The 21,673-nt window shown below is 42.7% G+C and overlaps 1 protein-coding gene across 5 annotated transcripts in view; it reads left to right on the top strand.

The window, feature by feature from the left end:
- Positions 1-16,803: 16,803 nt before the first annotated feature.
- Positions 16,804-21,673, top strand: part of LOC138751357 (atypical chemokine receptor 4-like) — a 71,288-nt gene continuing 66,418 nt past the window's right edge. For 3 of the 5 annotated variants that reach the window (XR_011349863.1, XR_011349861.1, XM_069913535.1), the window contains exon 1: positions 16,804-17,132. The gene's annotated coding sequence lies outside the window, so the exon portion shown is untranslated. Of the gene's footprint in view, positions 17,133-20,217; positions 20,713-20,910; positions 21,016-21,673 lie in introns of those variants that run through there. The other 2 variants (XR_011349860.1, XR_011349862.1) reach the window with 2 other exon arrangements.

The raw sequence follows: 21,673 nt of genomic DNA, 5'->3' as shown, positions 1-21,673 counted from the left end.
CCATGCTGTATCTCAAAATTAACATTTAATTATGTCTCCCACCTCAAGTTAAATTTGAGTTTCTTGTATACAGAAGAGCAATGAGGAAGTTAATTCTCCAGGAAATCCATCTGATGAATGTATTATACAACAGTAAAAGCGCAGAATTACAGAGGGAGAGTGGTTTGAACAGAACAAAGGCAACATTATTTTATTGCTCCAGGTACATTCAGGTGTCTGATAACAGGAGGAAAGAGACTGTCCTTGAATCTGGCGGTGCATGATCTCACCTACATGAATCTTCTTCCTGACAGGACGTGGTGAAAAAAGTGTGGTTGGGGTAGGATGAGTCTTTTCATATCTTAGCTGTTTTTCTGAGGCAGTGGGATGGAGTCAATGGAAGAGAGGGGCTATGAGTGAAAGCCTAAGCAACGTTCACACGACTGCATTTGTTTTGCAGACTTGGTCGGAACAGTTCCTGTCCCGTGCAAAGATGCACCTGTGCAGGATCCTTTCCATCTGGCACCATATACATGTACAGCTGCCAGCCACGTCCAGTTCGAGCAAACCTGCCTGCAAAAACATTTTAAAGGGCCACTTCTTCATTCAGTATTCAAGAAAATAACTGAAGGAAGGAGTGGGAGGAGAGGTTTAAAGTAAAAGATGTAAAAATCAGAGGGGAATTCGAGAGTCATTTTCCCCATGATGGGGATCTGGTCTGGGATTCTGATTGATGGGGAGGAGATGCAGAAAAAGCATGAATATAACAAGTGATGTAGCTTGTGGCCAGAGTTGGGAAGCTGGTCTCATCTCACGTGCTCTTTTCTTCCAGGCATGATGTTATTAGCCTTTCCCTGCATGGAAAATGTCCAGGACTCCATTGTTTAACAAAAAAAATTCCAATAATCCATGATTTAAACACTCCTTCCATCTGCTTAGTATTTTGGATTGACCCTGGACCAAAACTGAAGACTAGTGTCGGTGATGACCAAGTTAACAATTCTCTGGAGTTTTTGTTCCTATCCTGTGCATTAGCATCCCCGTGTCAGAAAATGATGCAATCAGGCAGAATGATGGACTCTCCTCCACCTTCTATTTTGAGGCTGTGATTGACTCGTAGTTCCACAGTTCTCCGCTGGGGAACACCTACATGTTATCTACGCTGTCAAGCACACCAAAGATTTTGCATGTTTCACTGATGTCATTTCTAATTGTTTAATTGTTATAAACTTTAGGGAATAGAGGTCAATCCTACCAGCTTTTTCTTCACATAGATAAATTAAACACAAAAATCCAGATCTGGCCTCACCAAGGCCTGATCTAATTGCAGTAAGACATATTTTCTGGTATTCAAATCTGTTTATTGTCTGTTCTCCAATGCTTACTCCATGTAACAAGGACAGGGTTCTTTTTTTTTTATAAATTATTTTAATTTTTTATTTTTCACACCATAAATCACATTAGCCATGATATACACTATTTCTTTTTCACACATATACAGTGACTTTTTCTCCCCCCCCCTTTCCTCCCAAACCACCCCCCCACCCCCCCTCTCATCCATTTTAGGTATACAATCTAGGTTGCATTAAGCCAGTCAGACAATGTTGTCATTCAACAAAATTACACCAGAAATTCTACTGAGTCCATTCTTTTCTTTCCTTCTCCTTCCATCAACTTAGGTAATGTTTGTCCCCGGTAGGTTTTCGCTATTGTATTTAATGTAAGGCTCCTATACTTGTTCGAATATTTCAATATTATTTCTTAACCTATATGTTATTTTTTCTAATGGAATACATTTATTCATTTAAATTTAGTAGTTTCTTCCTTTTAATTTGGTTATGTATTCCATTAATATTTAAAGACATATAGTTCAGCGTAGCCCTTTTATATTTTGTTTATCTTCTCTTTCCGTTTTTCCATCATTACCTTTCCTCCTTTTCCATTTCTGTTTTCTTATTTTCAACTCTTTATAAGACAACATTCCTACAACATCCAACATTTTCCTTAATCTCCTATTTCTATCTTATTTATCCCCAATCTCCCCTTCACCTCCTGAGTTGTCCTTTATCCCTTGTCGGACAACCACATCTCCCCTCTCCATTTGGATTTGCGAATCCACTCGCAAGCGTCAACTGATTTTGCAGTGACCGCTATTTCCCCCCACCCCGCATCCCCCAGAAAAGATTTCACTTTTCATATGTCACAAAGGTCACTCTTTTAATTCCCTCCTTATTCTCTCTATTCCATTACCTTCCCTTATTAATTCTTGTCTATACTATCTATATTTTCCTCTAAGTACAGATACATTCATGTATGCTCATTGTCTCTATTCACTCTTATACCTCTTTACCCGCATACATATCAATCGTGATCATTTTTACTCTCATTACCCGTCTTCATCCCTCAGTCTATTTTTGTAATTGTTCTGCAAATTTTCGTGCTTCTTCTGGATCCGAGAATAGTCTGTTTTGTTGTCCTGGAATAAATATTTTCAATACCGCTGGATGCTTTAGTATAAATTTATACCCTTTCTTCCATAAAATCGCCTTTGCTGTATTGAACTCTTTTCTCTTCTTTAGGAGTTCAAAACTTATATCTGGATAAATGAAGATTTTTTGCCCTTTATACTCCAGTGGTTTGTTGCCCTCTCTTACTTTTTCCATTGTCTTCTCCAGTACCTTTTCTCTTGTAGTATATCTTAGGAATTTTACTACAATAGATCTTGGTTTTTGTTGTGGTTGTGGTTTAGAGGCCAATACTCTATGTGCCCTTTCTATTTCCATTTCTTGCTGTAGTTCTGGACATCCTAGGGTCTTAGGGATCCACTCTTTTATAAACTCCCTCATATTCTTGCCTTCTTCATCTTCCTTAAGGCCCACTATCTTTATGTTATTTCTTCTGTTATGGTTTTCCATTGTATCTATTTTTTGAGCTAGTAGTTCTTGTGTCTCTTTAGTTTTTTTATTAGATTTCTCCAATTTCTTTTTTAAGTCTTCTACCTCCATTTCTGCTGCTACTGCCCACTCTTCCATCTTGTCCATTTTCTTTCCCATTTCTGTTAAGGTCATCTCCATTTTATTTATTTTCTCTTCTGTGTTGTTTATTCTTTTTCTTAAATCCTTAAATTCCTGTGTTTGCCATTCTTTAAATGACTCCATGTATCCTTTAATAAGAGAAAGTATATCCTTTACCTTGCCTTTCTTTTCTTCTTCTATTTCACTGTACTCTTCCTCTTCCTCTTCTTCTTCCTCTGGGTTGACCATCTGTTGTTTCTTTGGTGCCCTTTCCTCCTCTTCTTTCTTGTTTCTATTGTCTTCTGTGGTCTCTTCTTGCTGCAGGTGTTCTGCAGCTGTCGTTGCCGGCTGTGGAGATCGACTCCCCAGCTGGTCCCCCCTCCCGTCGGTGTGTTTTTTTCATTCGCATCGCGCATGCGCGATTGCGCACTTTTACTCGGCTCTGCGAGCCATTTTTGTAGTCCATTATTTACCGACCTGAGGGAGCGGGTTTCTCTCTCTGCAGCGTGTCTCTTTGGACAGGTAAGGCCTTCACCTTTTTCCTCCTTTGTCTTCTCTTCCTCTCTTCTTACCGTTGCTTTTGATTTTTCTTTTTTTGTCGCCAACTTCTTTCCACCTTTATACTCACTTTTCTGTAACTTTTATTTCTGTGCCTTTGTGTTTTCCTTTGTTTTTCCCGACTTTTCTGGAGAGGGCTGGAGTTCACCGTCCGGCCACTACTCCATCACGTGACTCCTTCAAGGACAGGGTTCTCTTGTCCTTTCTTACCTCTGCACCAGCCTCTGGATTCAACATATCATTCTCTGCAATTTGCGCTCTCTACAATATGATCCCACCACAAGACGCATCTTCCCCTCCCTGATTTCCATAGGGATCACTCTCTCCATGATTCTCATTTACTCATCCCATTTTTACCAATTGCCCCTAGTACTCACCCATGAAACCACAGGAAATGCAATTTTTGTACCCAAACCACCTCCCTCACCACTGCTTGGGGTCCCAAACAGTCCTTCCAAGTGAAGCATCATCTCCTGCATCTGGTATTCCAATTTTTTTTCTTCTCTGCATTAGTAAGACTGAATGCAGACTAGGAGATCGCTTCATTGAGTATCTTCTCTCTATCCACTTAAGCAGCAAGGACCTCCCTGCGGCCAACCATTTTAATGCTACATACCTTTGCCAATCTGACATGTCCACTATGGCCTCATGCATGATCAGGTTTAAGCCACCCATAAAATAGAGGTTCTGAAAAAACCTTCCTCCTTTCTCCTTTTCCCCCCCCCCCCCTGTTCTCTCACTGACTCTTATACTTTCCTCCCCTTTCTCCTGCCCTTCACCCACACATTCCTTCTTCCAGCTCCATACAGCCTTCACTTCCTTTCTTCTTTTAGAGAGCCCTTTTCCCCCCTCAATCAATCACCTCTTGGCTCCTTTCTTTTCTTCCCCTCCCATTTTTATCCACTCATCACCTGTAGGACTGTATTCCTTCCCCCTTTTTTATATATATATAAAAAAAGAGGCTCAGGCCGATACATCAACTACCTGTTGCAATTTATGGATGTTGTTGGACCTGCTGAGTTCCTCCAGCATGTTTGTGTATTGGCCCTTACTCCAGGCTAAAATATTGCCCCAACTACAGGTGCTTTTGAGAAACACAAGGACTGCAGATGCTGGTGACTTGATTAATCAAAGAATTGCTGGAGGAATTCAGCAGGTCTGACAACATGCATGGGTAGGAATATTCAGACAATGTTTCGAGAGAATCCTGTATCAAGAATAAGATAGAAGTGGTGAAATTTTATACATATATATGTGTATATATATATTTCTTTGGCTTGGCTTCGCGGACGAAGATTAATGGAGGGGTAATGTCCACGTCAGCTGCAGGCTGACAAGTCCGATGCGGGACAGGCAGACACGGTTGCAGCGGTTTCAAGGGAAAATTGGTTGGTTGGGGTTGGGTGTTGGGTTTTTCCTCCTTTGTCTTTTGTCAGTGAGGTGGGCTCTGCGGTCTTCTTCAAAGGAGGTTGCTGCCCGCCGAACTGTGAGGCACCAAGATGCACGGTTTGAGGCAATATCAGCCTACTGGTGGTGGTCAATGTGGCAGGCACCAAGAGATTTCTTTAGGCAGTCCTTGTACCTCTTCTTTGGTGCACCTCTGTATCAGTGGCCACAGAAAGTGTGGGAGGTGGAGAGACAGGTAGAGAAGGCGTAACAGGGTAGAAATATTGAAGAAAATAAAGTTTATTCCTCTATCTGTCTCTCCACCTCCTAACACCTTCTGTCATGCACTTTATCACCTCTGGGCCTCTCAACAAGCTTCTTTCCACCTTTATATATGCAATTTTACCTATTCTGCAATTGATAAAGTGTCCTGACCTGACCATTTCTATCCACAGATGCTATCTGACCTGCAGAGTTCCTCCAGTAACTCATTGTCCGTCCTTGTGTTTTAACCTTGCTTACCAACTTCCTGCGTGGGACTTTTTATTTTTAAAAAAATCCAAATGCACCACTCTTTCTTCCTCAGCTTCTCCATCAGGCACATCATTAAAGAATTCCAACAGATTAATCAAATGTGATTTTTCCATCATAAATGCATGTTGACTCTGCTCAATCATGTTATTTCTTCCCAAGTGTTTTGAAATTAATTATAGATCTCAGCAGTCTCCTTGCTATCAATATGAGACTAACAGACCAGTAATTTCCTGTTTTCTTTCATAAATAGTGGACTCACATTTCCTATCCTCCAAATTGTAGAAGCCATTGCAAAATTTACAGAATTTTGGATGATCAACCAAAATATCCAACATGTCCATAGCTGTCTCTTCCAAAATTTGGAAATGTAGAGACTTTGATCGTGGCAGTTTATCAGTTTTCATCCATTAACCTCGCATAACTTTTGAGTAATTGAATTGTTTATTGTTGGGTGTACCAGGGTTCAGTGAAAAGTTGTGTTTTATGTGCTGTCCAGGCAAGACAACCCCTGCATTGTACAGCTGTATCCAAAATATTGTGCTACAGTAAAACAAAAGTTCTGCATATTGCATTAGAGAGAAAAGTATAGCTAAATGGTGCAAGGCTTCATCTTGTACTAATGAGGTATTCATTAAAGAGACTGATAACAGCAGGGAAGTAAGTATCCTTGGAGCATGTTTTCAAACTTGCGCATGTTCTGCTTGATGGAGGGGTGAGAAAAGAGAGTGAGCAGGGAGACGTCTTTTGCCTGCTTTCCCGAAGGTGAAGAGAGCTGATGAAGGGGAGGTTGATCTGTATGATAAGACCATAAGACATAGGAGCAAGAAGTAGGCAATTCAGCACATCGAGTCTGCTCAGCTATTCAATCATGAGATGATCCATTCTCTCAGTGAAACCCACTCCCTGGCCTTCCTCCCATAACTTTTGATACCCTGACTAATCAAGAACCTATCAACTCTGCCTTAAATAAACCCAATGATCTGGTCTCCACAACCACCTGTGGCAAGAATTCCACAGATTCACCACCCTCTGGATGAAGAAAATTTTACTGCATCTTTGTTCTAAGTGGAAGTCCTTCAATCCTAAAGTAGTCCCCTCTTGTCCTAAACTCTCCTGTCATTGGAAACAACTTTCTTCATGTACTCTGTCCATGCATCTCAACATTCATAGTATTTCAATGAGATTTCTGCCCCCCCCGCCATTCTCTTAAATTCCAGCGAGTACAGGTCAAGAGGTGTCAAGCGTTCATCATATGATAACCCATTCATTCCTGCAATCATCCTTGTGAACTACCCATGAACCCTCTCCAACGTCAGCCCACCCTTAAATGAGAAGCTCAAAAATGCTCACAATACTCCAAGTGAGGACCCACCAGTGCCTTTTAAAGCCTCAACATCACATCCCTGCTCTTGTAGTCTATTCCTCTTGAAATGAATGTCACAGCTACTTCTTTTATTTGCACAGAATCCCAGGGAGAATTTTTTCTCTCTGATATATTTCACACCACCTCCAAAGACAGACACAAAAGATTTCTTTAATTTCACAGCCATTTGCTGATCCCAATTATACATCCTGTGATCATCTATGAAAGATCTGTATTCTCCTTTTTATAAACCTTTTTACATACAAGAGGCACTTCCAGTCTGTTCTTATGCTTCCAGCTAGTAATCATTTATATCACATCATTATTCAATCTCTAAATTGCTAAATTCCAACAAAGCACTACAAAAAGTAACCTTGCAGATGCATCACATCACAGTAAAGGAACTACTCTGCCCAAGACCACAAGAGACTCCAAAGGAGGTATTTATAGCTCAGGCCATTGAGAAAACCAACCCCCCTCCACTGACACTGTCAATACTTCCCATTACCTCTGGAAAGCTGCTAATATATTAAAGGACCCATACCACATCAGTCACACTTTTTTCTCCTCCCTTCCAGCAGAACATTACGAGCTTGAAAACAGAACTTTCAGATTCACAGTTTCTTTCTTACTGTAATCAGACTCCAGAATGGACCTCTTGCTGATAAAAGATGATGCTCCTGCAGTTTAACTGTACTTCTCTCTGTACCCTTTGTAGTGTCTTTAGCCAGCAGATTCCCCACCCTCTGGCTAAAGATGTTTCTCCACATTTTAGTTCTAAGTAGTGCCTTTTTGCCCTAAACTCTCCCACCATGGGAAATAACCTATGTGTACTCTGTCCATGTCTTTGAACTCAAAATATTTCAATGAGATTTCCCACTCACTCTTCTAAATTCCAGTGAGTAGAGGCCAAGAGCTGTCAAATGTTTCTCATAGGATAATTTTTGAATTCAGAATTAGTATCAGGATTTATTGTCATGAATTTGGTGTTTTGTGGCAAAATCATAGTGCAAATATATTATCATCTAATGACATTACAATAAAAAATAAAATAATAACAATAATATTGCATGAAAAGTAAGACAGTGTTTGGTTCATTGATTACTCAGGAATCTGATGGCAGTGGGGAAGAAGCTGTCCCTGTGCTGCTGAGTGCTTGTCTTTAGGCTCCCAGAATTCCCAGAAACATCCTTGTATACATCCTCTGAACCCTCTCTAACATCAGTCTTAAATGAGGAGCCCAAAACTGCTCATGACCCTCCAAATGAGGTCTCACCTTATAAAGCCTTCCTTTCATACTACACCCTGAACTATTTTGTTTTGTTATTGCACCACCTGCAGTAAAGTGTGGGTTGACTTGCCTGGATACCATGCAAGACAAAGTTTATCACAGTATCCTGGTATACATTATCAAAAAGCAATTCAGTTGAATTCAAAACTTTGGTTCCTTCGCACCAGGAAATACTGCATTATGTACAGCTGGGATCATTAGCTCCAATAACTCCTGTGCCAGGAATATTCTTGATTTCCTCAATTAAATGAATAAATGTTAGCACTGCATCCAAGTGCACTTAGCACCCAGATGACAAATACTTCTGCTATGTCCATAAACAAAAATAACATGATAAGCATTCACAAACTGTTGGATGGAGGGGAGGAAGGCTGGTCTGGCTGGCAGTTTTTTGGGAATTCTACAGCAGTGATGTGTGCAGATAAATGTTTGACCCAAGGGCTGGCTGATCAACATAAAGATTTAAGAGTTGGCAGATTAGAATGAATTCAACAGGGATTGCTGATCTCATATCAATATTTCCATTCTGGATATCAGGTTTCAATCAACATCTTTCCTTAACCTCACGCAACTAAATTCAGTTCAAGTTCATTATTTCACTAGAAGCTGCTGGAGAAACACAGCAGGTCAGGTAAAATCCATGGGTGGAAATGGTCAGTCGAATTAACCTTTTTATCGAGATCCTTTATTATCACACAATAATTGGTACTGTGAGAAGTGCCCTTCAGTGAGCAGTCAAGCAAGTCAAATTTAGCATTAGCTGGACACAGTGGAAGATAAAGGGCTCAGCTACAGAGTCACAGTGAAAGGATCAGTTAGATTTTTGATAATAAGAATTATTGAGGACCTTTTCCATCCATCACACAATATCTTTGACCTACTGTTACCATGAAGGAGTTGCAGGACTGCCAAGCTGGGAATGAGAAATACAGCACAGAAGCACTGATACTACACAGTAGCAGGCCCTTTTGGCTCATTAAACCCATGTCGCCCAATTGCAACCAATTAACTTACCGTACATTTTGGAGGTGGGAGGCAACCAAACACCTGGAGAACCCACCTAGGTCACAGGGAAAACATAGAGACTCCTTACAGATAGCGCTGGATTCAAACCGATGTCGCTAGACCTGTAATAGCAATGTGCTCAATCACTCTGCTAACTGTAACTCCCAATTAATATCCAACATACCATTGATCTCTGCTTTGAGTCTCGCAAACTTCTTGGACAGAGATTTCCAAAGATTCCCCACCCTTTGGGAGAAGATATTTCTCCTTGTTTCAGGCTTGAATGACAAACCCCCCTTATTTTGAATGGACGGAGAGACAGTGGGTAAATCTAAAAATAGAGGGCATAATTTTAATGTCAGAGATTTAAAGGGACCTGAGGGGCACCTTCTTCACTCAGAGGGCAGTAGGTGTGTGGAATGAGCTGTCACAGGAAGTGGGGAAAATTGTAACAATTGAAAGTCAGATTCTTGAATAGGAAAGGTTGAGAGGGATATGGGCAGATCGCAGGTAAGTGAGATGAGCTTGATCAGCATGGTCAAGTCGGGCCGAAGGGCCTGTTTTCGTACTGCAGAACTTAGTAACCCAATGACTCTAAATCACTCCCTGAGCCTAGTAAAGGCTATCAAGAGAAATGTGTTCCTCTTTAATAAGGAACAAAAAAGTGCTCACAAACACATTTATGGCCATGTGACTCATACTTGTTTCTCTGCCACCCTCAGGTTGTGGTAATGACTGCATGTCAAGTTCATAGCCAGTGAGGGGGGTGGGTGATGGGATGATATCCAACAATCACAAGGAAAAGCGGAGGCATGGGTTTCATGGTAATGACTTCCAATAACAGCTGTGTATTCAAACACAATAAGAAGCTGAATCTATCTTCTGAAAACTTGACATCACAACCCAAATACTTAAAGGAATGCGGAGACAGTTTATTTCATTTGGCAACAATTCCTAGATCTGTCTGACTTTACTTAAATCATAGGTCAAGATTGACCATGAAGTCATTGATTTTTCAATAAATATTTAAGTTATGCAAGGGTTACTGTTGGATTATAGTCAACATTCATTAATCAGAGTGATCCATTATATTGTGTCTTACCAGGAAAAGCTGTTGTTTGTAGCTCCAGCTTTCTATTACAAGTCTGCAATAATATCAAGGAATGTTAATGAAATTAAACCCACGCTGCAGGATTTTGTTACAGATTTTGGCATCTTGGCATCTTTTATTCTTCCTCTGTGCTGTGACCATACCTAATTCACATCTGCTCAGTCATAATCTTGCACCAAGTCAGAAGATTGTGGGTTCTCATCCCTCACCAGAAACTGGAGCACCAGTTGACTGAAACAAGAAAGTCTGCAGGCGCTGTGATTGTATTAAATACACAAAAGTGCTGGAGAAACTCGGCAGGTTCCGTAGCATCCAGAGAAGGCAAAGATATATAACCATTGTTTTGGGCCTGAGACCTTCATCAAGGAGAGGAGGGGATTTTGAGAGAAGCAAAGAGAGCCAATGCAGTGCAGGTTGAGAAGTGCTTGGAATGTGGCCTTTTGGATGAGCCCCGATGGGACCATTCAAGTTTGTCACATTATGCCTGATATAGTGAGAAGGGTTCTTCTGTGAGCTATCTAAAAAGTCAACTTTAACATTCCTACAGCAGTACAAAGGAGAGGAAGGAGCAAGAGTCCAATTACAGAGTTACAATGAAAAAGATTAATTAGCATGAGAGTACCCACAAACAGTTCATTCAGAAGCCTGATAGCTACGGGGAAGTAACAGTCTTTACACCTGTTGGTGCATGACTTCACACTCCTGAATCTTCTCTCCAGTGGATGGAAGGAGTAGTTAGTGTGTCCAGGGTGTGATGGATCCTTCAGTATGTTGGCTGCCTTTCCAAAATAACAGGAGATGTGGATGGAGTCCATGGAGGGGAGAGAAGTTTGCATGAATGTTTTGAGATGCTTTTGCCACTTTCTGTAGCTTCTCTGATCCTGTGATGCTTCCTGCAAGTCTGCTTTCAATAGTGTACCTGTGGGAGTTGTTGAAGGCCAGGGTGGCAACATGCCAAACTGCCTTAGTTTTCTGAGAAAATAGAAGCATTTGGTGGACTTTCTTAACTATTGCAAAGTGGAAGATATCAAGGAAGTGGAATTATTTTGGAATTTATTCCTCCTTTGCACTTTCATTGAAACAAGTTATCTGAATATCAATTGCTATTTCTAAGAAATTGCTATGTGCACATTGGTCAACAAGTTCCCCATGTGACCACTGGGATCACAATACAAAGTTGTTTGTGGCAGCTTTGGGATGTGCTGAGGTTGCAAAGGTTGTGGCATAAACCCCTGTCCTTCTTGCATCTCTTTATCTCACTTATCTATAGTGCAGTAACCCCCACCTGTAATGCACCTGACTCAGGGTGAACAGGTGGCAGCACAGCAGAAGCACTGTGTGAGATTTCCACAGCAGTTATTTGTGCAAGGTATAGAGGATCAGTGTTGATCCCTGATCCAGGTTCTAGCGTGATGTGAGAAACAGAAGTACCTTCAGAGATTTCGCTCGAGACAAAAATTGAGAACAAAGAACATTTATTGTACAACAATGCGAAGTTGGGTGCTTCCCCTTACCCTGGGAATACACACACATACTGGTGCTCACCCAACTTTTATACAGTTCATTTCAGTGTAGAGGTACCCTCCCCCCCCCCCTAACATTCTTCTGCCTCCTGGATTGGTTTGGCATTTGGTAATTCTGTCTGCCTATATGCAGTTTCTGTAAACTTGAAAGACCATGGGGTATCCTGTCTGGGTCCCATCATGTCATTATCCCCTTATTTCATGAATCTGCCTTTGTCCTTATTCACACATCTCAACCCCCAGGACTTACTAATTCTATATGCAGAACTTGCTAATTCTGTCTATCACTATAAGACCCTTATTCTATTATACTTGCGTAACCCTTCCTCACACTCATCCCTACTCAGCACTTACTTAACTTCCTCTAATCTAGTCTAGTATTCCTTATTTCATTCATACTAGCTTTACTTCCTATATTCTATTATCTCTCACAGTGAGGTCCCAATCAGCAGTTTGCTGAGGAATGAAGAACTCAGACTTTTATCCAATTCCCTTCATTTGATACAAAGGCCTGTGAGAATTCTGTCACCTCCATAGAGGATTGAGGAACTCACAAGACATACAAGTGCATGGCTTTAAATTTTCCAACACCATCTAACATTAACAAATCTCAAAACAGTCACCTCCGAGGCAGTGAGCATTATTCCATTGTTATGCAATGTCCATTTACCTGTGGCATCATATTGTGGATCAATCGCACAGATACTTCCCACCCCCGGTACTTTTACAGTCTCTGTTCCCCTAAATCTTGGAAGTCATGTGATTTTAGGGAAAAATGGATCCATTGGAAATTTATCAGTCAGCTGTTGTAATCAGGCAACAATACATAATCAGGCTAGTGGAATTTCATGGTGGCTGTTGCCAAGCAACACAAAATCTGGGACCCCCCCCATGTCTTTAGTTTTCTTCACTCTGTCTGGAAAAACAACCAACTGTAAAACCTCACAAAGATAAGCGTATACAGAGCCGTTGTCATACCCACACTCCTGTTCGGCTCCGAATCATGGGTCCTCTACTGGCACCACCTACGGCTCCTAGAACGCTTCCACCAGCGTTGTCTCCGCTCCATCCTCAACATCCATTGGAGCGCTTTCATCCCTAACGTCGAAGTACTCGAGATGGCAGAGGTCGACAGCATCGAGTCCATGCTGCTGAAGATCCAGCTGCGCTGGATGGGTCACGTCTCCAGAATGGAGGACCATCGCCTTCCCAAGATCGTGTTATATGGCGAGCTCTCCACTGGCCACCGTGACAGAGGTGCACCAAAGAAAAGGTACAAGGACTGCCTAAAGAAATCTCTTGGTGCCTGCCACATTGACCACCGCCAGTGGGCTGATAACGCCTCAAACCGTGCATCTTGGCGCCTCACAGTTTGGCGGGCAGCAACCTCCTTTGAAGAAGACCGCAGAGCCCACCTCACTGACAAAAGGCAAAGGAGGAAAAACCCAACACCCAACCCCAACCAACCAATTTTCCCCTGCAACCGCTGCAACCGTGTCTGCCTGTCCTTCATCGGACTTGTCAGCCACAAACGAGCCTGCAGCTGACGTGGACTTTTTACCCCCTCCATAAATCTTCGTCCGCGAAGCCAAGCCAAAGAGAAAAAACCAAGTTGTATTTAAGCTTTAATATTTTGGTTAATTAACTCATCTATTAATGTATTTGATGTAATCTAAACTAGATTGACCCTTACTTCTGCCTAGCTGAGCACTTTCTTCCCATTCACAAAGTTGCTGGAATTTCCAGATGCTCCCATTTAATTGGGTTCATCCCTAATTCAACTCAGAGATGGGTAAACCTGAATATTATCTCCCCACACTTGCTTTTCAGAGACCATTTCCTGTCTCCTCCAGGTAGAATCACTTATCCATTAAAATGCAGTTGAAAGAATGAGCCAGACCATGATTTGCCTGGTGCTAACTCATTGTAAATCCCAATTTTAAAAATTCTCAGCTTTGTTTCCTAATCTCTCCATGGCCTCCTGTTCACACCTGGTTGTGCCTGTACAATACAACTCCCCAAAGATTCACTTGTCAGCAGGCCTCTTGTTGCTTCAAAATGAATTCATCCCCCCCTTGAACATGTGAAAAATCAACTTCTGGAATTCCTTCCTTAAAATTTTGCTTCTGTCCTTTGAAAAACTTCTTTGAACTGGTGCTTCCACTCCCTACATGTCTTGGTATCAGATTTTATTTGATTCCCTCCCATGACGCAGCTGGAAAAGTTTGTTACATTAAAATCTCCACATAAATTCCAGTTGTTTTCCTAAAGTACATCAGCTTGTTCAATAATAATCAGCTTCCCTACAATGATAATAGAGAATATAATTCTATGGAGTTGCTTGCAACATAAATTATATATGTTAAAATTAACATAATTAACCATAAGAAAATAAAACTTCAGAGTAGCAAGATTAGAGCAGTGCTATTACAGTGTTAGTTAGGTATGGAGTTTGTACATGATTGAGTGGCTTTCCTCCAGGTGCTCCAGTTTCTTCCCACATTCCAAAGACATACAGAATGAGTAGGTTAATTGCCCATTATGGGTGTATTTGAGTGGCAAAGGCTTGTGGGCTGGAAGGACCTGTTACCATGCTGTCGCTCTTGATTAAAAATTAAAATAAACACCGGAGTAGGAAAACAAATGGGGAAGGTAGCCACAACTTGAAATGGCCATGGAATGCACCATGTGAAGGATCAACGCACAAAGTGCTGGAAGGAATCACTGGGTCAGGCATGTGAGTCCAGAGTTCTTCTAGCACTTTGCATGTAGCTCCAGTTTTCCAGCATCTTTCAAAGGATAGAGTAGTGGTTAATGCCAACAATCTGGGTTCGAATCCAGTTCTGCCTACAAGAAGTTTGTGGATTCTCCTCGTGTCTGCATGGGTTTCCTCCTGGTGCTCTGGTTTCCTTCCACGTTCCAAAGATGTATGTGGTCACTAGGTTCATTAATCATGTGGGTGCATTTGGGCAGCATGAGCTAATGGGCTGGTAGAGCCTGTACTGCGGTGTATCTCTAAATTTAATTCACTGTGATCACTGAACAAAATAAAAGCTGAAGTTTGTTTTGCAAATACAATCCATAATTATAATGAGATGAGAGTTTATTGTTGTATACACAAGTACAATGTACACATGCATTGAAAAGTCTCAGCGAATCCATGGCTGATCCATGGAGAGAAATGGTCAGTCAACATTTTGGGTTGGGATCCTCTTTTATCAGTTAAACAAAAAAGTCAAGGGCCCAGGCTCTTCCTATGGGTGCTGCTTGACATGCTGAGTTTCTCCTGCATATTTTTGTATTGCACCCTCTTTTATAAATTTGATTCCAGAATCATGAAGGTTAGCTTATGAGGAGGGACTGAGTTGCCTGCAACAAGAGTTACTGGAGTTTAGAAAAATGAGGGGTTATCTTACAGGAACACAAAAATTATGCAAAGAATAGATAAGAATGGAGAAATTGATACTGATACCCTGATTGGAGACTGCCAAATAATCCAAGTGCCTAAGTGACCTCGTGAGGATACGATACATGCAGACAACATCTAGAATAGTGTTAAGATTCAGGGGAGTAGATTTTGGAGGGTGATGAGAAGAAATGTGCATTTCACAGGGAGAGATGAATCTCTGGAATTCTCTGCCAAAGGATGCAGTAGAAGCTGCCTTATTAAATATATTTAAGACAGAGATGGATGGATTTTTGAAATGTAATAGAGTTAAGGGTTATGGGGAATTGGAAGATAAGTGGAACTGAGTGCATTTACATCATTGAATGGTGGAGCAGAGTCGATGGGTCAGATGGCCACCTCCTACTTCTTTTTCATATATTCTTATGTTTTAATCTCAATAAAGGGTCCCAACCAAAAATGTTGACTGACCATTTCTCTCCATGGTTACTACATGACTTGTGCTAATACCATAACACTCTTAGATGCCTATTGGATCCCTCTGATTCTCCTGCCACATCCATCTACATTGGTTAGCCTGGAGAAAACTGGGGAAACATTCTCTGGGGAAAACACAAACTCCACACAAACAACACTGCAGGTAGGGATTGAACCTTGATCTCTGGTTCTGCAAGATCCAGTTTTATCTAACATCTCTCTTCATTCTCCTTAAGTCCAGTTAACTACGAGCCTAACTGGCATTTCAAGCACCACCAATCTCACCTTTGGTTAAGAATGTGGGTCCCTGTTGGCCTCATCAACAACCTCTAGAGGGTGTGAAGGAAAGTCAACTTGAATGCCAAGTGAGGAAAGGCTTTGAATTCCTCCTTTTGAGGCATTGATAAAACTTTCCCTTATTTTCTAAATTTAAAATACAATACAGAGTGTAAACAAAAAGGCAGTGATCAATGTTATATTGAGTTCCTTCCCTTCCAAGTAAAGGAAAATTTGGCAGGTAGCAAAAAGCAATCTGTTGGAGGGACAATATCTGTCTCTATTTCATGTGAAAACCATTCACTGATTGTGGAGATAGTCAATATAAGGAGGGAAGGGTAGTGGGGGATTGGTGAAGGATGAAAGATAGGTGGGGAAAGGGAGGGCCTGGAATTGAGACACAGAGACAGGTGATTGAAAGGAGTGGGAGACACAGACAGACAGGGCAAGTGGAGAAAGATGGGCTGGGGAGGTGAAGGTGGAGACGGCTAGCAGGGCGGGATAATACAACCATTGAACAATACAGCACAGAAACAGGCCCTTTGGCCCATCTAGTCTGTGCCAAACATTTTTAGGCATGAATCTAGATTCCTCTGGCAGCTCCTTAAAATTGCCCCTCAGGTCTCCCTTACCGACTGGTTCCCGAGGGAAAGACTGTGAGCATTCATTTTATCCATCATTCATAGATCTCTATAAAGTCACCCCGCTCAGCCCTCTGGGCTCCAGGGAGTAAAGACCTATCATCACTGCACATGAGCTGTGTGTGTTACTCATTCTCCGCCACCAACCTTCACTGATACTCATGTCGAAAGTGACGGTGGTTGTGAGTGCACGGTCCCTGCATTCTTGAGAAGCAGCTCCAGTTCCCCCCCCCCCCCCCCCCCCCCGACCCGGCAAGAAGAAACGCAGCTGCGGGGCTCTCCCTGACCCGGAGACCTCGCTTTGCAATCGAACCAGGACTTCGCACTCGAACGAGAAAGGGCTGCGAGCAAAAAGGAAATAAATTCCTCCTCGTCAAAAACAAATCACTGGGAACGAAGCATTAAAAGACCCAAGGGACGCATTCTTTTGGGTGAAATTTTGCTCCAATCACAGAACTCAGGCAACCCGGAGGGTGATTTCTGCTGAAGACATTGGCCTCTTTGAAACCTGCCTGGTTGTTCGAGGAAACATCTAACCTTGAAATAAGCGAAGGAAAACTCCAACTTGGTAAGAGCCTCTCCTAGTGTGACTCCAACTCGATACAATTCAGTTCGTCTTTATTAACTGGGTTACTGACCTGAACTAAGTGTGTGGCGTTACTTTAGTTTTCGGCAATGTTTTAAACACTTAATGTTCACTGACAAAGAGCAGCACCTTGTTTTCAACTGGTGAATATTGTTTTTATTTGCAAAGATGCTTTAAATGACCCCTGACAGGAAAGATACATGGCTGGTAAGATATTAAACAAAGCTGATCTGACGAGCGATGGTTTATAAGCGTTTCTCTGGTCCTTTTCTCCCAGATTTTGAGCGGTTGGAGCATTGGCATTTATTGTCAGAGCGAAATACAGACGGGGGTGATACAGACCGGTTATCCTGTTAGCTCGTAGTTAGTGAGGAAGTCGCTGTACATTATTGCTCTGTTTAATTTGTCTGACTGAATGTGAAAAATTTTTTTTAAGATACTGGCGAAATACGAAGGAGTTTGTCACTCTCCAAGAAAATCAACCATATTCACACACAGGCTTCAATAAAATCACTTCTAATTGCCTTGCCTTCATTGGGCGGACGGGGTGTTGAACACCCGACGTCCGTACAAGTTGTTGGTGGGACTATACTGGCAGTGCTGTGTGCAGTTCTGGTCGCCCTGCTATGTGAGAGGTCAGTTGGAAAGGGGGCAGAGAATATTCGTCAGGATCTTGCGGGTCTGGAGGGCTTTGAGTCAAAGGTTGGAGAGGCTGCATCTCTCTTCCCAGGAGCCCAGGGGTGACCTTGAAGACGTTTATAAAAATCAGGCAGGCACGGATGAAATAAATGTTCACTCCCCCCCACCTCCCTCTCAGGCTAGGTGATTCTAGAATGAGGTGGCAGGGGTTTAAGATGGGAGAGGAGAGACTGAAGAGGGCCTAAGGAGTGACTTTTTCACTTAGATGGTGGTCCTGCCAGAGGAAACTATAAAAATGGGTACAATTATGACAATGAAAAGACATTTGGACAGATAATCGGATAGGAAAGATTTAGAAGGATATGGACCCAAATGCAGGCAAATGGAACTCGCCCAAAATTCCAACTTGGTCAGCGTGGATGATTTGGGCTAAATATTTTTATTCCATTCTGTGTTGCGTGGATCTATGACTCGAAGAACATTACAACACAGTACACGCCCTTCAGCCCACAATGTTGTGGCGATGAATGAAAATCTACTCCACAACAACCTAATCCTTCCCTACTTCACACCCATAACCCTATATTTTTTCTTACATCCATGTACCCATTTAAGAATCTAGTAAATGTCCCTGTTATACCAGCCTTCATCATCACACCAAGCAATACATTCAAAGTACTCACCACTCTCTGTGTAAACAACTTATCTCTGGCATCTCCCCTAAACTTTCCTCCACTCCCATTAAACAGGCGTCCTCTGGTATTTGCTATTGTTGCCATGGGAAAAAGGTATGACATTCTGTGATGCTCCCCTGCATCCTTCTACTGAAGGAAAGTTTGCCTAATAATTTTATTTCTGAAAAACACATGTCCAGAGTCATAGAGAGTGGAAACAGGACTTTCGGTATACCAACAAGTGCCCATCTGTATTAATGCCATTTACCAGCACCATAGCCTCCTAGTGCTGGTAAAAAAAAGTAGCAAGTGTCCTGGTTTTATCTCCCCATGTTCACAAACCACTGCAGAGATCCTGTCCTATCATTCCATCATGGAGCAGCTGAATCATCTACACGAATTTCCTTGGGTCTGTAATGTCTCAGGATGACGCAGAGAGTCGCCCTGTTAACAGTGTCAAATGCCTTTGGCAAGTCAATGAAGACAGAGAAGAGAGGCTTGTTCTGCTCTATGAATTTCTCCTGAACTTGTCTCACAGCAAATATCATGTCCACTGTACTCCATTCTGGCTGAAAGTCGCACTGCGCCTCCGGGAGATTCCTTTCCGAGACAGTGACGTCTGGAGGAAGCAAGCGAAAATCTTGCCTGTGTTGGACAGCAGTGAGATACGCCTGTAGTTTCTGCAGTTTGATGAGGGCATTGGAGAAGTCACCAGGCATCTCCGCCATGATCCAGATGTCTTCCAGGATGTCTTGGAACGTCTGTAATGCGTTTGGGCTTAGGGCTTTGTAGATCCTGCCATTGCTTTATTTGAATTAATCTGCAAGATAGCTTTATGGATCTCATCAGTTGAAGGCGACAGGTTTAGGTCATCCAGGACTGGCTGCTTCATCTGAACTCATGAGGGTTGGTGTATTGATACTGACAATGGTGATATGCCGGGATTTAATGAGAGGAAAGCAGAACTTCATGATACATTCATTGATTCCAGTGGGTTGGGTAGGGATATTCCTCAGCAGAGCAGCTTTGATTGCAAAACCTACTCCGTGCATCCTGTGGTTTTCCTGTCTAAAAGAACGTATATCCACTGGCTGCTTCCTGTAATGAACCCTTGTCGCAAGCCTGGTTTCAGTGAGTGTAGTGATGTCATTGCGATAATAGCGAAGTTCAGCCACTGAGTGCTGTTTGCCTTTCAGGACTTTCCACCTTGTCTCTATCCTGCAAGGTCCGAACATTCCAGGTTCCAAAAATGAGTTTTATTTGATTTAGTTTTCTTGTATGTCGACCACTAAAGAGATTATCTGCCAGCTGCGGTTAGCTAGCCAGATGCTGTTGTGGGGCAGGCAATATTTGGGGTGTGGTAGCTCACCTGCACAGCAGGCGAACTGGCTCATGGAGTCTGTGGCAGATTTGACTGTGTGAGCTCAGGTGCAGGTAAGCACACAGCCTGGCAGCTCATGTCATAAAGGTCCCGGGAGTCACAAAGCCTCATCGGGTTCAGAGGCATTTAACCATGCGTAAGAGTTCTATTAAAGTCAGTTGGTTCAACTCACTTTCGACTGCGTGGTTCTTTCGCTCGCTGTGTGGCTAGTGCGACTACAAGGGGTACATTTTCTAACCCCAACCCTCATGAAGGGTGGGCAGTGCTGTCCTAAAAAGGACTGCCCTATCTCCCTGTATGCTGCCAGACATCTCTGCAGCCTAGGTACAGATGAACGATTACTGGCGCAAAGGTCACCTACATGCAGGTTTGTGGCTACAACTGCCTGTGGTCATCGCCACCTGTTGCTTCGTTCCTCCCCCATTGCTGCAGGACTTGATGTTTTGGGTTTGACAGATGAATTGCACAATAGAAACCTGTACATGATCGAGTTTTAAATGGAACAGCCGTTGCACAGTGGCAATCCCACTCTCTCAGCAGAAGAGACCTTAATCCAGTGGCACAGACAACCATTAGGGCTGGAGACCTCTCTCGCTGCAATGGATGACCAGGATGTCTAAGTGTCTCGTCATGCTCTTAGTGCTCCACTATGCCTGGTTGGCCTGCCTTCTTGACCGTTAGACCATTAATCGATCTCCTCTGCTCAATCTGCTCAGGCTAGATTTCACACACTGGGATTGGCAGCCACTCTATCTCACCAAGGGTTGAAGACGCATCAGCTATCTTCACCTGGTTTAGCCCATCTGCTGTGACAGTTTACCAGGGAGCTGCATGGGCTACAGCTACTTGGAATTTAATCTGGAAAAATGTAAGATGTTACACTTGTAACAGGAAAGTATACAGTTAATGCCAACACCCTTGGCAGCATTGATGCACAGGGAGATCTAGGATGTAAATCTACACTGAAAGTAGGATAGGGTGGTAAAAAGAGTGTATGGCACACTTGCCTTCATCATTCAGGGGATGGAGTATAAAAAAGCCTTTGAATTATTGTGCCACACTATAGGAAGGCCGAAAAGGTTTTGGAGAGCGTGCTGAAGAAGTTGGCCAGGACATCACATGGAATGGGGTGATTCAGCTAAAAGGAGAGCTTTCTGCAGTGCATTGAAAGGTGAGGGATGAGTAGTGTATAAAATTATTAGGGACCAAGAGACTTTTATCCCAGGATTTAATAAAATGGCGGCGTTGTCAGATCTGCTGTAATGGCAGTGGTAGGAATCTGGCAGAGCAGATAGCAGAGACACAGCTCTGCTCCAAAGGCTCCGACTGGCTGGTCCTGATGCCGAGGGCTCCATACAATCTTTAAACAGGCTGTTAAAGGGACCAACGGGATATATTTTTATAAAATCCTGCATCCACAGAAGTCTGTGTGCAAGATGGCAGTGCCTATACTGGGCAACATACCACAAGGGGTTGTAGGTACGAGGGAGCAGCAGACTGGCAGAGCACCAGAAATCGGGAGGACATCACCTGTTGAAAAGGAGAAGCATGGAAGGTGACCATGGCAGCAGGAGGATTCGCACAGACTGTCGGTTGTAGGTGAATTCCAGTCAAAAAAACCCACACAGCTGTGGCCGTAGGCAACTTGCAGTCAAAGGACCCACACAGGTTACGGGCTGCTGGAGGCTGGTTCATAGCCTGGCATTGGAATCAAGATTGGAGAGGGTGCTGAGGGCAAGAAGGGCTGCCAAAAGGCCTTGGGGGGCTGAAGGCTTCCTGATTGTATTGGAGGTTTGAATCTGGAGCTCAGGTTGCCAATGGTTTGAACA

Source organism: Narcine bancroftii, chromosome 1 (assembly GCF_036971445.1).
Source record: "Narcine bancroftii isolate sNarBan1 chromosome 1, sNarBan1.hap1, whole genome shotgun sequence".
Classification (NCBI taxonomy): domain Eukaryota; kingdom Metazoa; phylum Chordata; class Chondrichthyes; order Torpediniformes; family Narcinidae; genus Narcine; species Narcine bancroftii.
The sequence above is the reverse complement of the archived record's forward strand: the minus strand, read 5'-3'. Positions and strand labels throughout refer to the sequence as shown.